The 17136-nt window shown below is 43.3% G+C and overlaps 1 protein-coding gene across 1 annotated transcript in view; it reads right to left on the minus strand.

Annotated features, from left to right (window-relative positions):
- Positions 1–17136, minus strand: part of LOC103374173 (glutamate receptor ionotropic, kainate 2-like) — a 57615-nt gene that overhangs the window by 14575 nt on the left and 25904 nt on the right. The window lies entirely within an intron of this gene.

The following is a 17136-nucleotide window of genomic DNA, read 5'->3' on the forward strand; positions in this document are numbered from 1 at the left end:
GAAGGTAATGTCATTAGGCAGCGCAGAGAGAAGCGCTGATACGGACGTTCACGTGACCTTTCATCCCTTCATTTGTTCACCTGCAGAACAACACAGGAAACGGAGCGAATTCTTAGGCGACTCGCTTCGCCCTTTAGTCAGGATAAGAGAGCTTGCATTAGGAGTATTGCCAGCAGTAAATGCCCCGCACAAATGGCACAGTGTCTCAGCCTGTTAGTAAAAATACCCGACCACTGTCTGAGGCAATCAGAAAGCTCTGCCAGAGAGAGTCTCTCAGTGGAAGGCTGGCCTGTCAGGGTGAAGACTAATGGTTCCTGATGGGTGTGCCCGTTCCCCAGAGAGGAGCGACGCAAAACAGGCACCAGTGCAGACAGGACGGCTCTGACTGGCACACTCAGTGTTACATGCTAAACACAGAGCGCGGCCGGGCTGCACGCTGAATTGCACTGGAAAAAACACCTATGATAGCCACCCATACAGCCCCAGAAATAAGTCATCAAAGGGACGCTCAAGCTGAAATTTCTCACTCTGGCATGCTGAGATTTATCTTTACTGCTCCAGTTGGCACACATGAATTCCTTTCATGCCGTCTGTCCACACAGTTAGAGACACTCCACATTTACCCAGGTCAACACATTACGGCTCAGCTCAGATCCTCTTTTCATGGTCCCGCATAGGCTGAAACACACTGCGGTGATCGTATTTGACAAGTCCTGGATGACCAACCTGCGAGGGAGTATGAAAAATGACTTTGAGACCACAGAGTATCGGCCTCTATAGGACGTCTTGGCTGCCGGGGAGAATGAGTCGGGCTTCGGTACAGCTAGGGACACAGCAGGAGGCTGCCGAGCTGCTGCTCAGCTCCTATCAGTTCCTTATGTTCTCTCTATAGGTGCAGTGAAGCATCAATTTTCTCCATGTGGGAGAAGAGGAACGTATAAAGGGTCCGGGAGGGGGCAAGAGCACGCTCAATGTACAGTTTGTTCAAGCCTTATTAATGGTGACAGGCCAATTAAAGAAATAACAGTGAGGGAAGAGGAAATTAAAGAAAGAAAAGGAGGGGATTGAGTCTATGTGTGGCTGCTGGGGTGGGCAGACTGTCAGGGTTTTTATTTTTTTATTTTTTTCTTGTCCCCCAGTTCTCCTGTGCTTTAGGTTTTGGTGACTGCTGATGTCAAAGGCAGAAGCAGATCAGAGAATGAGAGACCCATCACTGCACTCTTTCATCCCCTCTGCTTCCCTGGGAAAGGGAACAGCCAGGGCCATATCTGCTCTCCCAGAGCCAGCAGTGAATGTGTAAATGTGTGTGTGTGTGTGTGTGTGTGTGTGTGTGTGTGTGTGTGTGCATGGCGTTCGGAAAAATACTGATTAGGAAAAGAGTCCGTCATTCCGCTAATCTATTTGTTGAAAAGAGCGGATGAGCTTATAGAGCTTACACTATTTGCTCCACTGAAGGGAAAGTTTATCAAGTCTGATCATTCAATTAATGTGTTACCAACTACATTAAAAGATAGGCTGCCGGAATATATTGTTTTCACAATGCATTTTAAAATAATAGCTCAATCTAAATTAGGTTATGGACGTAATATTCACATTGGCTTTTAGTCCATTGTATTCCATTTCAATAGTACATGATACACTCTGGATTCCTTTATCCAACGAGCACAAATAATTATTTGATTCGTTTCATTTCGACCACGACATTGTCGAAATTCATGCAATTCAAATAAACTCGCAGCTTCAACTATTTCTTTTTCATGCTCTTCATAACTACCTCTTCATTTCGGTTCTTCTGGTGACCTTTTAGCTTTCCTCCAGCAAAATTTCCCTTTTTTTTCTTTCAAAATAAATCAATATCACATTCTGATTCTTCCATCTACAAACTCTTTTATTCATCTGGGTCAAACTACAGGATGCACTGCATTTTTCAGGAAATCATTATGGCCGTAAATATATTCTGTGAAGAACTTGTGGGAATAACAACTTGACAACTTGTTTGCTGAAATCAGATGGAGGCTGAAAGTTCTGCTGAAAAGTTTGTTTTCACTTCACTTTTCTTGATGAATAATGCCCGAGTATAAAAAAATCCAGCTTGATTGTTTAAGCGAAACCTGAATGTGTGGCGGGAGGCTTAGAATTCATTTAAAAAAATAAAATAAAATAAAAAAGCTTAACAGATGAACTTGTACCTTGAACTTTGAGAAACGAAGAACGGTTTTGTTTTTTTGCTAACCTACTGGATCATAAACAGCGTTCTGGTACTCTTTCAACTGGGCTTTACAACAAAACACAGCGATGTCAGCTGGAGGTGAGTTTATCCAAATTAAGTCAACTAGTTATATTAATGCCACTGATTTAAGTTAGATGTACTTAAATTATGTGATTCCTTTTAAACAAACAGATTCTTTTGCCGTAACCTTTTTTATTTTTTATGACATGCAGTTTCCAGTTTGTCCAACTGAAGTATTTAGCTTTACTCAAAACATGATTTAGTCATAGATGCACCGTTGTTTCCCTTTATTTAATCCGTCATCTTAAAGCAGACGTCACAGCAAAGGAGCAGCAAACCTCATTTTTGCACAGTTTAAATGGATGAAGTGTAATTTCAAGGTGATAGAACCCACAAAAGTAAAATGTTCATCACCAAAAGAGAAAGAAAGGAGAGATTTATTTGAAGGAGTACAGCTCAGTTACACTTTTTTTTTTTTTTACGGTGTAACAGCCGAACACTGAATTCCAGCTGAAGCCCTTTGCAGCAGAGGGAAGCTGCACATTCAGGTGCTTATCCTCTGCTGGCTCATTAGCACGTTTACACTGACATTCTGCTTTCACGCCGTCATTCGATGCATTGTTGTGCTAAAATATCAGTAATGGCTGCTTTAATGTTAAATGTCACATTATATTAATTGCTGAAATAGACGCTTTCTTGTTGGATTTCCGTGCAGAATGAACTCCCCATAGCAAAAAAGAAAAAAAGAAGAAGAAGATTAAGTAGCTCAGGGTAGTGATGGAAGTGACAGCGACTACATCAAGATGAGTCATGTTTATGCAGCATCCTGTTTCAGAATGAAGCCTTTGAAAAAGCCCTTTACCATCAATCTCAGTAACATGCTTCATCAGCAGCAGTGTAAAAAGCTTTTTTTCCCCCCCTCCAATCTGGGCAATATTAGAGACGGGAGTTTGTTTATGTTCACATAAAGATCGATTTGGCTACAAGATGCCATTATTTTATTTGAGAACAGGATATTGGACGTTTTACAGTATAAACACGGTTCCACACGCTGCTGTGTTTGCAGCCCCGAAGCCAAAATAATCCACCGATTCCTTCATCAGCCTCTTTGTTTGAATGATTTATGTCATTCTATTAGCTTCTCTTCTGACTTAACAACCATTCCTAGAAATATTTCCCCCATCCTTTAACTTTTGATGGCTGTGATACATCAAATATTGTCTGGCTCAAATGATTTATAAGGCAAAGATCCTTTTCCTACTTTGGAGCAGAACAATTCCTGAAAATCCCTTTATGATGGAAACAAAAAGAGGCTGGCATCAAGCAGAAGGAGAGATCAAGGGGGAAAAAATATGAAATGATGGCTCACAGCTCTGGCAGATTGCATTCAATTTAAAAACAATCCAAGAGCGATCTTGATATTTATTACGGAGCCAAGCACGGGTCCTGTGGGGTGTTTTAAGTGCTTTAAGTGGAACCAATCTTGAACCCTTGGGACACTCACACAAAGAGGGGAAAGGGTTTCAAAGACGATGCCCAAAACCTTTGTTTCCTTGTCCTTCTCACTTCCCTCTCTCTTACTCAGACACCCACATAACCATCTGAAATCACACAGCCCTCTTTTTTTCGCCAGCAGATGCACCAGTTCACAAACCATTTTCTCTCATTTATCGACTTGCATTTTTCCCCACACCTTACATCTTGCTTTCCAACCCTTGATGTCTTAGATCATCCTTGCATGTCCCTCTCTCATACTCGTGGCACGTGAGGACCATACAAATATGAACACACTCGCAGGAACCAATTACCAAGATGCTTGCACACACGCCACACACACGCCGCACACACACACACACACACCCATAAAAACTCAGGCACAGTGACAAACCTCAACTTGCCAGCTTCCCAGAGGCATGCCTCATTTGTCGAAGTTGCATGCAGTTTCCTCATTTAGAACAGGTGAACTGTACTCCACAGAGCTGGCGCTGTGTATATGTGTGTGTGTTTATACAAATATATTCATTTTTTCCCTGCATCAGTATTCACGGCGGCTCTCCACCTGTGCATAATTCCATAATTCCTCTGATAATGTAGCACCCATGAAAACGACGTCTCTCTTTCTCCCCCTCGCCTCTTCCCAATCAGCTGTCCTTTTTCCCCGGCATCCCTCTTAACAAAACACACACACACACACACACACAAGCGCCCGGCTGGTGATGGACATGTACTGTGGCTGCTTGTGTACAGTGGAACTCCACTGTTTATACATATCATATACATCTGATTAGCCCTAATGAGATTAGCACTGACCTATTATTCACCATGCATCACTAGGCTGCAGCTGCCAGGCGCTGAGCAACAGCACACACACGCACACAAAGACGTAAAGATATGCACGCCGACAAACACACGTCCCGGCAGCATTGCCATCAGCGTCGGAGTCACAGTGTCAGTGGGAGAGAGGGAAGCTCTTTGTTTTCTTGGAGCTGCAGTCACTCTGCCCTCAGATCACAGACAGACCCATGGGGTTTGATGATTTGATAGAAGAAGGAGGTAATTATTCATCTCATTCCATAGTTTATATGTATTTGTGCTGCTTCACTGCGCAGTCAGTGCGAGTATTAGTCACAAATTCCGCTGTCAGATAAATTATTGCATCTCTAAAAGTTTGTAACAATTAAAACTTCACTAGTCAAGTAGACTTTTCCTTTTTTTTTTTCTTCTTTTCTTTGCTGCAAAAATCCCACCATGACTTATAATTTCTACTTTAATCAAGATAGCCACTCTCACTCTCATTCTCCTCCCCGACCGAGCGAGATACTGCATTTGTTTTATCTGCCAAGATGAAATTCTCAGGCAGAGTATAGACACTGGCGGGAAAACCGTCTGTACATAATTAGTGCTGAGTTGCAACCAGCGTGGAAAATGAAAGTGAAATGAAAGTGCACAGACAAAAGTGGACTCACTGACAACGGATGACGGTCTGTAACACTTCCAATCGCATTACTTACAGCAACAATTTAGAAAAATATATTTATTTGCTCGATGCCTATTTGCTTGATGAGAGGTGGAGGATCGATACCGGCCTCGTGTCTGTCTGTTCAATAGGAAACCGGAGCCAACTGTTGTGCTCTTCTCCACAATAACGAGGCAGAGAGAGCGAGTTTGCTTTCAACGTGTTTACTCAGAGGCGCACACACAGTTCAATGTAGCATCTGCATTCTTGCAACGAGTACGCTCATTAGCCGGAGCACACCGCTTGGCTTAGCTTAGCATAACATCTGGAAACAAAGGCGAACAGCTAGACCAGAGGTAACAAAAAAACACAGTGTGGTTCAGCAGTAACACAAACAAGACTCAGTGCATTAATTAGTGAATCTTAAAGGTGCCGGTAGGTGGTGGGTTTTGTTGGTTCTGGAGAGAGACGAGCTGTTCACCCGTGTTGAGGTTAAGCTATTCAGTGAACATCCTCAAAACGAGAGCCAGTTTGTGCCGTCAGGGGTCAGCACACCTTGTTTCCTGCTTCCCAGCTTGAAATGCACAAAACCCCGATGCCTTTCCCTGTAAATGGTGGGTCCACTGTGTAGCTTTATTGGACTGTACCCGACCGAGCTTTGAGGGTGAAAGCTTGCCAACCCAGACCTGGCTCCAGAAGGGGGTCCCAGTTTCCTTATTCTAGTATCTGAATTCTGTCCTCTAGCACCAGTTTGCCTTAGAAGACCCTACCAGAGGTGGTCAACCTGAAAACCAGTTCCTACGCCTAGAAGGACACACCCCTCCAAAGTCCTAAGGTGGGGATTTTGAGAAAGGTGCCTCACTTTGGACGTCCACCTGGGAGGAGACCCGGACACAGACCTAGACCTCTCTGAAGACATTACATATCTCATCTGGCCTAAGAACACCTTGGGATCCTCCAGGAGAAGCTGGAAAAAGCTGCTAGAGCAAGTGACATCTGGAATGCCCTGTTTAGCCGACTGCCACCACAACCAAACCCCAGATAACTGGAAGAAAATGGAGGGATGGATGGATATTTAGCTAACATCTCCTGGTTCCAGCTTCGTATTGAATAGTCAGACATAAGAGTGTGAAAATGCTCTCATTTAGTCCTTCAGAAGGCAGATACACATGTTCCAAAATGTCAGAGTGTTCTGACATTTCCAAGGAGAATACAGCTTACAGATGTCTCCGAGGCCTCAGATTCTCTCCATGTTAAGGGTTTATGCTACTCACAGTACCTCTGTAGACATTAAACTGCAATGTAACACATATTTAACCACGTACACTGCTGTGATTTGGTATTTTAGGTGTTCAGATTCTTGTCAATCGTGCAGTTCCATCAGGGAGGTGTCTGCTTGGTCCCAAATGACTTTAGCATAACAACAACAAAACATGCATCCAGAGTCGGAAGAAACTACCTTCAGAGACAAGAATGACATGCAACAAAATGGTAAATGGCACTTATATAGAGCTTTTATCCAAAGTGCTTCACAATGTGTTTCTCATTCACACATTCACACACCAATGGTGACAGAGCTCCAAGCAAGCTGCTGCCTGCCATTGGGAGCAACTTCGGGTTCAGTGTCTTGCCCAAAGACACTTTGACTCTGGAGGAGATCGAGTCGCCAACCTTGTGATTGGAGGACAACCCACTCCACCACCCACCTGAGCCACAGCCACCCGTATACAAGATGATATTGGCTGCAGAGAGCCCAGATCAGTCTGAAGAGGCTCATTGGCTAACTTATGGAAGATCAAAGATTCTTCTAAGGAGACTCTTTAGTCAGATGTTTAGGAAGCTGTTCAGTCTAGAAATGAAGACTTAGAGTTTAACATGGTGTGAAAAATGTGTCCTTTTGGTGTTCTTTGTATGCCAGAAGATATATCATGAGCAACTGAATACTTCCACTTTGACACCACTGATTCAGATATCTGAGGTTATATACAAATCTACGAACCCTTTAAATTTGCACAGCTTCCTCCATCACCACTAATTGTAATTAGACACTGAGCAGAATCACACGTGAGCTGGTGTGATGAGCTTCAGCAAATACTGGAAACGTTGGTGAAAACAGATTCAGGTTTTTCCTAGACCTGCACATTCTAGAGGAAGCAACGGCGTGGCATCACATCCGAGCCATTTTTCAGGCAGAAGAGGAATTCTTTCATGTGCAAAAAACTTCTAAATATTGGTTTTTGATATATATAGATGATTTCTGGTGGGGGCTCAATCAATAACCGAAGAGGGAGTTTAGCATCTTTGAGTCGGATTACACGAAGAGACACTGAATCACCCTAAATCCACAGAAGAAATGTGGCCAGTTCTCTGAGACGCTTGGAGCAAACTACCTGCCAAATAACTTGAAAAACTGTGGCCAAGTGTACCGAGGAGAACTGGTGCCGTTTCAAAAGCAAATGGTGCTCGTAAAGGAAAAAACTACATCGCTTTGATTTAGCTCTTCTTCTGTTTCCTGCACTTTGTTTGAAGGTAAGTGATAAATAAAAACTATTCACGGCATTACTTCTGAAAGCATCCTCGCTCCACTTCTGGTGTCCTAAACTTTCTGCACGGCCCTATATTTCTGGTGTTACATGAGGCCCTGGGTGATGAAACCGAGACGCCGCGTTGAGAATTGCACAAATGTTCGGTTCTTGCAAGAAAATGAAAAGACGCGAGTTGAAAAACACTGAAATGTGACATATGTGATTTATGGGGCATATTACGGCTGTTTCAGGTTTCCTAGCAGAGAGGGGAGAGCAGGCAGTGTCGGATCATTTTGGCGAGGAGGAAAAAAAAAAAAAAAAGCCCTTGGGTGACTGCGGCTCAGTGTACTGCCATCTCTTTCTCTGTCCGTAACTTTTCCACTCTGTCTCTCTTGGTCTTTTTCTTTCTGACTGCCTATGTTTTGCCCCAGTCCCTCCTCCCTTCACCCCTGTCTCTTCCTCCCTTTCATCCCCTTTGTCATCCCTCTGCCTTCCCCAGTTGCTCTCGACAGTATTTCACTGAGCTGTGCGCGAGCATTGCTCAGAGTGTGGATTTGCCAGTGCCGTCCTCGCTGTTATTTTTCCTCTTTTTCTTTTGTGCATTAGAGGTTTAATCCCTTTCTCACATTGCATTTTCCAAATGCTGAGGCAACAGAGCAGGCTTGCTGCATTTTTTTTTTTTTTTTTTAAATGAGGTTTTTGTCACAGGGAAGTAAGACTGGCTTCTTCCAACAGGGACTCCTGGGTAACAGATTCATTGATGGTAGCTGGATTTATGTGAAAGCACATTCATGGTTTTATTGTAGATTTAAGCGCACTTTAAAGGGGGATAAAGGACTACACTGCAGAGTTTTTTTTGGTTTAAAAGAGAGGGTCCTGCCGGAATGGTGAGAGCGAGAACAGAAAATGTGTCTATATATATTGATTCAGTACTGATGCAGTGTTATTAAAGTGCTCTTATCAAACCCGGACAGATGCTTTCATGTTGACAAAACCTCCATTCTGACCTTACATTGTACTTGTACCAAAGTCTAAGTGATCTTTTTGCTTCAAGAATTATTCTTTCATCGCTCTAACCTCACAGGGTTTTTTTTATCTCGCTGTGCCGGTAAATTGTATATTTGAACTTTGGAATAAAGGCAGAAGGGGAGAGAGAGAGTTAATACCCTTTTCAAACTTTGAAAACAATTGGTTTACATAGCTAAATGGGTGAAGCAGTTCAAATATGCACAGCCTGCTCAGGCTAACTACCTAGTCCCTCCTCTGTTTGTTCCAAACAAACTACTGGTGCCACTGCCAGACACACAGTCTTGCATACTAGATTTTCCCTGCAAAGATGGTCTGATTTAGGGTTTTCAGAACATATTAATTCAGTTCATAACCAGACCAAGAGGCTACAGTCACTTCGGGCTCGGACCGGCAGTGCCGTGAGCTAAATTCTAAAACCATTGCCGTGATCACAATGACAACGATAGCACGATGATGTTGAGTCGGGAATGTTTGCCATGCTCACCCACTTTACTTTTAAATCTACTTTAGATTCCATTTAGATTAGAAGTATTGAGCAAATTCAAATTTTGGACCTCCTGCTAGATAAAGAAAAAAAAGTAAGAGGATCAGCAACGTTAATGCAATTCATTCTGTGATCATCATGACTGTCTGTATGGAAATTTCAAAGCAAACCATCCAAAAGTTGTTGATACACTTAACTGCAACCGCTGACAGTCTGCCATCTCTAGAGCTAAGCCACGAGCGCGGTTAAAAATATCACAGATTATGACAGCACACAAAAAACATCAAATGTGATGCCGTGCCCAACTATTTTATTAAGTCTGACAAAAGAGGCTGCGAATGTTCAGAGCCGTCGTGTCCCACCAGACCCTTCAGGCAACAGCATGCTGCTGGCAGCGCAGTCCGGTTCAGAGTCCACCCTAATTAACACCACGCTGCCTAACCTACATCTGATTAAGTGGCTGTTTAACATGATGGCCTTTCCTCATATTTCATCAACCCCCAGCCAGGTCTTGCTAAAGAGGCGAGGTGCTCACGCCGCAGGTTTAATCTTCCCCCCCAGTTCATCAGCAACACTTTCCCAAAATTCCCACAATAACAAAGCTTTTGCTCTTCGAAGCCACCGAGAAACGAGCCGAGGCCCGGGCTGTGATTAAATTGTGACTCACTTAAGAACTCGACTTCATATGTGACAAAGACAAGTTCTGGCTGGAGAGCAGTGAAGAAGGAGCTGAGGGTTGTTAAAGGGGCTCAAACTACTCTGTATGTCGCTACCATCTGGTGGGCTCTGGTGGCCACGGAGCCGGAGAGAGACAAACGGGGAGAGAGGGGGAGCATGCAGGCAGTATGGAGGCAGTCCGCACCTGATTCATAGTGTAAACAACACAGCCAGTGTTAATTACATCTGGGTTACTGCTAAACAGTGGCCATTTTGCAGGAGTCTCTCCAGAATACTGCAGGATGCTATCAATTAAAAACAACACAAAAAAAAAACAAAAAAAAAAAACGTGTCCTACAGGAGAATCTTTGGTTTATTGTATGCTGATACTGGATGCTAATATACACTGTTTGTTATTTATGAACTGCAATAACTGTACGCAGTGCAGCATGAAATCCTCCTGGTGTTCTCTGTGCATACAACAGCCATGCTTTTGCACTTCTGCTGTTGTATTTATATATATATTTTAAATATGACTTCATTGAGCAGAATGGCCCATTTTCAAGTATTATTATTTCATTACTGGATTATTTTCATACAAGTAAATGACATTTAAATGTTGCAGCTGATTGCCAATTGTAATTACTTTGTCATGTTTAATGTACTATACAGCAATTTGTCATCTTTTTATGTGCTCGTTATAGGTTTTTAAAAACTGGAATTGCTAAAGAAGTAAGTATTAACCAACTAACCGAGTGTTAAATAAATGCAGAGGAGTTAAAAGTGCAATATTTAGCTTAGAAAGGTTGCAGAATAGAGGCAAGAAACATGCCTGTGTGTGCTGCATACGTCTGTCTGTCTGTTTACATGCTCTGAATGCATGGTTCCACTTATGTGATTACATATTGTATGCACATACAGTATTGTACAGTACACGCGTGTACGCGTGTGCTTGTGCGTGTGAGGTGGGAGGGCCGGCTTCTCGAAGGACGATGGCTTGCCAAGAGATCCCAAGGCCAGCCAATATCCCTGAGCCCAAGTGTGACCGTGACACACGGCTCCTGCTGCCTGCACTGGCCTCCGGGGGCTGATTGTGTGATAGTGATCTGATGATGGTTGTAGTCCCTGATTGCAAAGGCTTTTATTGTCCTATATAACATCAGCAGGCGCCTGCTTGCATTACTGTCGAGGAACGTCTGGGCCGCGTGTGCACGTGTGCAGCGCAGCATAGGAGGATACTGTTCAGGAATCTGATCTCGCTGTTTGTTGTCATTTTAACCTATTTGCTTGCACTGCTCCAGTTTTACCCCTCTTGCAGCTCAGTCTGGAAAAAAACAATAAATATATGAGACATTGAAGTCGAATGCGTCAGAAGGAGAAAAAAATCAAAGGGGGAAAAAAATGATGATAAATCCTCTATTTAAATTCCTCCTCTCCCTCTGCCTGCCTGTTCTCACTCACAAAAGGCTTCTATGGACCAAGGGAGCACTGGTGCTAATAATGTTGATGCTGTGCCAAGCCCAGCTGGTGGTGCCCGGCACAGGGCATCGAGTGTCTGCTCTCCACAGTTGCTGTCTTTAAAAGGCTCTCTCCTCTGCCAACTGGGATCAGAGGGAGGGATATCACATTGCTGTAATGGACGCAACCAACCTGTGAACCTGCGCGGAGCTCGTTCTGTTCGCTCCATCCGTTCTATATCAAATGCAATATTGAGGCATCACGCTATTCTATGTGATCCAAAGGAGGGGGTTTGTCAAAGTGCTGGAGAGCAGCTTGCAGTGACAGCTAATTGGAAACTGGCTCGTTCTGGATTTTTTAGGCAACATATATATATATATATATATTTATATATTTATATATTCCAGGCAGGGAAAAAAAGGATATGTAGGATCGTGCTCATGGAACAAATGATTTATGGAAATATGGTTATTAAAAAAAACATTACGTGCAGATGTGGATATTTCACAGGTGAAAAATAAAAGTGTAAGAGCTCTGTGGTGCAGCAGCTCAACACGGGCTTCTTTCTAAACATTTTTCTTTACAATTCTGCACTTGAGTTCCTTGCTGATAATATTGTTTTTGTGACAAGCTCAAAGTCATGCTTATCAGTTGGGCACTGCACCAAACAGAATGACGAAATCTGCTGCACAATACTAAATATATATTTTTTTAAAAAAATGTGCGAGCATTGAGCAACTGTTTTTTTTTTTTTTCAAGCTGCAGGGTAGAATGTGGAGCCAGTTGGAGCAAACAAAAGCTTTCCCCAAATGCTGAATTTAATTTCCAGTAAAGTTTATTTATGCAGCGATTCACATCAGGCAAAATTACAGTATGTGTCCTCTGTTCAATATCAAACTGACTGGGGAGCAGCAAATTTGGCCCAACGCCCACGCTGAGGACCCTCATTTGCTTGAAATGCCGTATGAATGAAGCGCAGAGGGAAAGGGATTCATGTGTCGGCATTCTCTTCCCTTTGCACGATTTCCAGGCAGCCATGTGCTGTAACAAACCCACCGGTGAGGACAAATCGGAGCCAAGTCCTCTCTGTTCAAAGAGCTACCAAACGGGGGAGCTGAACCAGACATCTTACAATATGTGCTCATTGTGTTTCACACTTACGCGCAGTCCAAACACACATAAAACATGCATGACAAGCACGGTCTTTGCAGAGCGGAGCTGCTACCTCGCAGGTTCCTGCATTGAGTGCTTTCAGTGTGTGGGTGTCTCCTCCCAGCAGTGCTCGTTAATGCACCTAGGTGTGTGTTGTTCCCCTCTTTCTCCCTGCCTCACTCTACTCCTGTGTGTTTCTCAGCAAACCTGCTCCCTCCATTTTTCTCTCGCTGTTTCATTCCCTGCTCCCATTATACCTAATTTGAGCCCAAATAGAAATGAAGTACACTCAGCAGAAAATACTTAAAAAGGCACAATCTGTACAGAAAACATTACATTAAAATCTGTCTGTTCGCTCTTTGTTGATCTGGCGGTAATGGCAAGATCATTGTGGTAATAATTCGGCTCAAAGGCATCAACCACTAAAGGAAGAAAACACATCTTGACTGGCGACGCTGTCTCAGAAGCAGAAGGGCAACAGGGCCAGAGAGGATTCATCGAGTCATTTAGTTCTAATACGGAAGTCTGATGAGCAACGAGCTTGTTTTTCACATTATACGTACAACGCATGCACGCTCCGGATTCCAGCGTCACAACAACAACCAGAGGCCTGTTTGACAAATGAATTTGCGCACACTCGTGTTGCAAAATGGTGGCAGCATCACAAACAAGACTGTCACTCAGGAAGGAAAATGATTGCGAGTGCTGCAGGGCTCTCAGGCGGCCGGGCCCAGGTCACAGGCACTGAGTTTGTCTTGGTTAGCGAAATGTGTCAGAATTAACAGGGAGGAAATTATCTCGTGTTGCAAATCACAGCTGGCACGCTGCGAATTTGGTGAAACAGGACCCAGTGCGTGCACGCACCACTTCTGGTGAATCCCTTCTGCGTGCGATTGGTATCCCATGGGGGGAATGGCAGACTGCCATTAACAATTATACGGTGAGACAGTTACAGAATACAGATACGCTGGAGAGCTGCTGCTGAAAAATGCTTGGCAGTGTGTTTTATGTTGTTAGGAAAAAACTCTAGGATTATAACTTTTAGTAGGGAAGGTATAGCACATGTAAAGACCACCTATATGATAGCAGGCTTGGCTTTATAATGATTCCTACAACTCTTAATTTTCTCTGATGGAATCATTGACATGTTTTTGTTGCAAAAATTGAATGTAAAATGAAAATGAATTCAATTCTTCTTTTAAATCATTAGATTTATTACAGGTTTTCTGGAAATATAACAAAATCTTCCAGGTCAAAAACATACAAACAGCAAAGCTAAATCTGGTAAAAGTTTCTTTGGCTAGTTTCACTCTAACGAGGTGCTGTTGGTAGCCGTCCACAAGCTTCTGGGGATATCTCTGACCTTTCCTCTTGATAGAATTGGTGCAGTTAAACTAAATTTGTCGGCTTTCTGACACAGATTGATGAAGTTTAAGTCATTACCTCGGGGAGGCTTTAACCCTGTTTCATGTTTCCATACGTGGAAGGTCTTTAGAGATCCACTGGACCCCAAGAAGGAACATGTGCAAAAGATTTGTTGGTAGTCATTGTAGACTTTTATAGTATTTTCTGATAAGCTGACGTAGTTTTGGATCCAAAAGACCCCAAAAGTCCTGAACAGGGTTAATTCTACCGTGACTTAGCCGTTTCTTTTACCACTGTTGATGTGTGTTTGGGGTCATTGTCTTGTTTGAACATCTAAGACCAAACCTTCTGGCTGATCATTTTAGGTTTTCCTGAAGGCAGTGAAAGTAATTCTCCTTTCTCATTATTTAATTTCCTCTGTGTACGGCACCAGCTCCAACAGCCCCAGAGCACAATGCTGCCACCACCATGCTGGACGGTTGGTATGGCAGCATTTTGGTTCTATTAAATAGCTTTTCCTGTGTGTTCTATGCATCCAAACAACGTATTTTTATGCCTTATTAGGGGGCGTATAAAAGACAGCGTGCAGCGTTGTCGATATTTTCACGAGCTGATTTTCATTTAGAATTATTACGGCGCACTTGGAAAGTTTGCTGAGCGTGCATGCATCTCAGCGCATTTGTTGTGTTTTCAGTTCATTTAGACTGTGTTAGTCTAACAAGCTTTTAACTGCGTCCCATGTGAACTAGAAGAGCATCCCAGCCCCGCCGTGTCATACATATTATTCAAACAACCGCTCCCTATTAATAAGAGAGTCATTATTATGAGCTATTACACCGGAATTTTCAATTGTGTTGATGACACTAGAGAACTTGCAGCTCTCTGTGCTGGTAATTATAGCTCAGTGAAATGTAGACATAAATGAAATAATGCAGATGTAGAAAAGATCTGGGGCTAGAGCCTCGGGGGAGGCATACAACAGGGAAACCGGTTTTTAGATTTACCCTCAGTTAAATCTAAGTATATACTTAGCTCATTGAATGGGGATTTAAAATAATTCAAATTACAACAAAGCATTAAAACCAAATATCTCATTAGCTGCAGGCAATAATTATATGCAGACACAGACGAAATAATAATCAGATTTGATACAAAGCATCTAATATTTCTGTCTGCTGCCGAGGCTGTCGGTCTGTGTGCAGGTTGCAGGTCTCTAATTGCTGCAAATTCACCTCAGGACGGAGGGTTCGGACGACTTGAGCTTAATCTGGGGGTTCGGTCGAGGAGCTGACACAAACAGATGAGATCGGCGGCACACACACAAACAAATGAAACAAACTAATTAGCATCCCCGCTCTGATTATGCGTCCCTCCACGTTGCACAGGATACCTCTGACAAACAGAGTTAGGAGGCGGCGGATCAGTGCGGTCGTGGCTGTGAGCTCGCCTGGTCTGGGGAAGGACTTCTCATTATACATCCTTCCCTGAGACAACACTCGGCCTCACCCAAGGCACCGAGTGTCACTGTGATTATACACCAGCCTGCATTAACGCCAGCCTCGTGGCGCGAGGGAAAAACATCGCATGCACCTCTCGACGCTCCCCTCACCCCACCCGCCCCCCGATCGCTCCTGCCCCTTCTCCTCCTCCTCCTCCTCCACCTCCTCGTCAAACCCCCCTCTCTTGCTGCAACCCTCCTCCTCCCATCTCAGTCAATCAATCCTTCATGAAATCACAAGGTGACATGGACGGCGTTGTCCTGGTAACCATCGCTACACAACTGTTGCCTGGCCACCGAGCGCAAACAAGCCCAGAAAACCCAGCAAGGCTTCTATATCGCACAGAATAAGAACAAGGCATGAGAGGAAGGGAGAGAGAGGAAGAGGGAGAGAGGAGAAATAAAAGGCTGGAGGGAGGGTCGGGGGTGGAAGGTCACGCACCGGCCGCTGCAGCACTCTCTCGCTTTAATTTAATGATATCCTTCAAGGTGGCTTCGCTGCCCAGAGCGCCGCAGCATAAATGTCAAATCTACAGATTAATTAAAGACATTTGTGTTACAGAAAAACCAAATGTTATTTTAATCCTTGCGTTCATTATGTAGGTGTGGGATGTGTTTTAAATCAGTAGAGCTGCTCATACATTTATTATTACTTTATTATTTTTTGTGCATTCACTCATTATAAAGAAGGCTGGAAGAATAAAACACAGCAGACCTGGGACTTATAAATAGAGCACTCTAATGAAGCACTTTGTCAAGCCTGCCGTTGGAAGTATTATTTATTATTTAACTGAGATTCCAGTCCAGTGAGATATGTCAATATGTAGTATAGGATCTGACAAGATGATTCATGCAATGCTAATTAATCACTTCAACATTCACCACTAATATCCATTAATTTCCGGGGAAGGGAAAGAAAAAAAAAGAAGCGATTTGACCCCTTTGTGAATTGCATTAATCTTTCTGCATACATAACTACTTTGCTTGTTTTCCTGCATTCCGGTGCCACATGGGGGAAAAAAAAAGGATGCATACGCTGCTGCTTGAGGTAAAATGTGATATGATATTTGTATGTTCGCAGCGTATTTCCAACAAGACATGAAGGAGCGGAGTGCAGCAAATAAAGACGACAAAAACACATTTATTTCCGTGACTGATTGTGTGTTTTCATATTTGATCACATGTAAGAAGTGAATTGCGGCTGTGATTGATATGTGCAGAGACACCATCCACTGGGTCTAATTCAAAGGGTTCTCTTTAAGTCTTTGATGAAAAGACACTTCTTTCATTAGACAGATTTCTGATACCAGATCTTAAATCTGCCAAGCAAAAAAAAAAGAAAGAAGGAAAGAAAGAGAAAAGCTGGCTAAAAGAAGAGGGGAGAAGAGAAAAAAAGAAGGTGTCTGTCTCTCAGGAAGGATGCTGTGAGGGAGGCGGAGTAAATTGACTGTTTACAACAACAGACCCAGAAAGGGACCTTGAATGTCCATGACGAGCTCCATTCCCGTTTTCACTTTCAAATCACCTTATCCCATGCTTTTTTGGATGCCATCCTAAAAAACCAAGGCCATAATTTCCATCCAATTTGCTCCCTCTCTCTGCATGAACACTGACAGATTGTCATATTTTGGCCACGCTCCCAGAGGAGAGTTGTGAGAGGCAGGAGGGCAGATAAACGGCTATTACCATTCACACCGGCTCATTACTGAGCATTTAGACCCAGGAGCACCAATTCAAAAGCTCCACGCAGAGGGCATTCATGCTGCTTCTGTACCCACCCCG

The sequence above is a fragment of the Stegastes partitus genome, unplaced genomic scaffold, assembly GCF_000690725.1.
Source record: "Stegastes partitus isolate 25-593 unplaced genomic scaffold, Stegastes_partitus-1.0.2 Scaffold2167, whole genome shotgun sequence".
Lineage (NCBI taxonomy): Eukaryota > Metazoa > Chordata > Actinopteri > Pomacentridae > Stegastes > Stegastes partitus.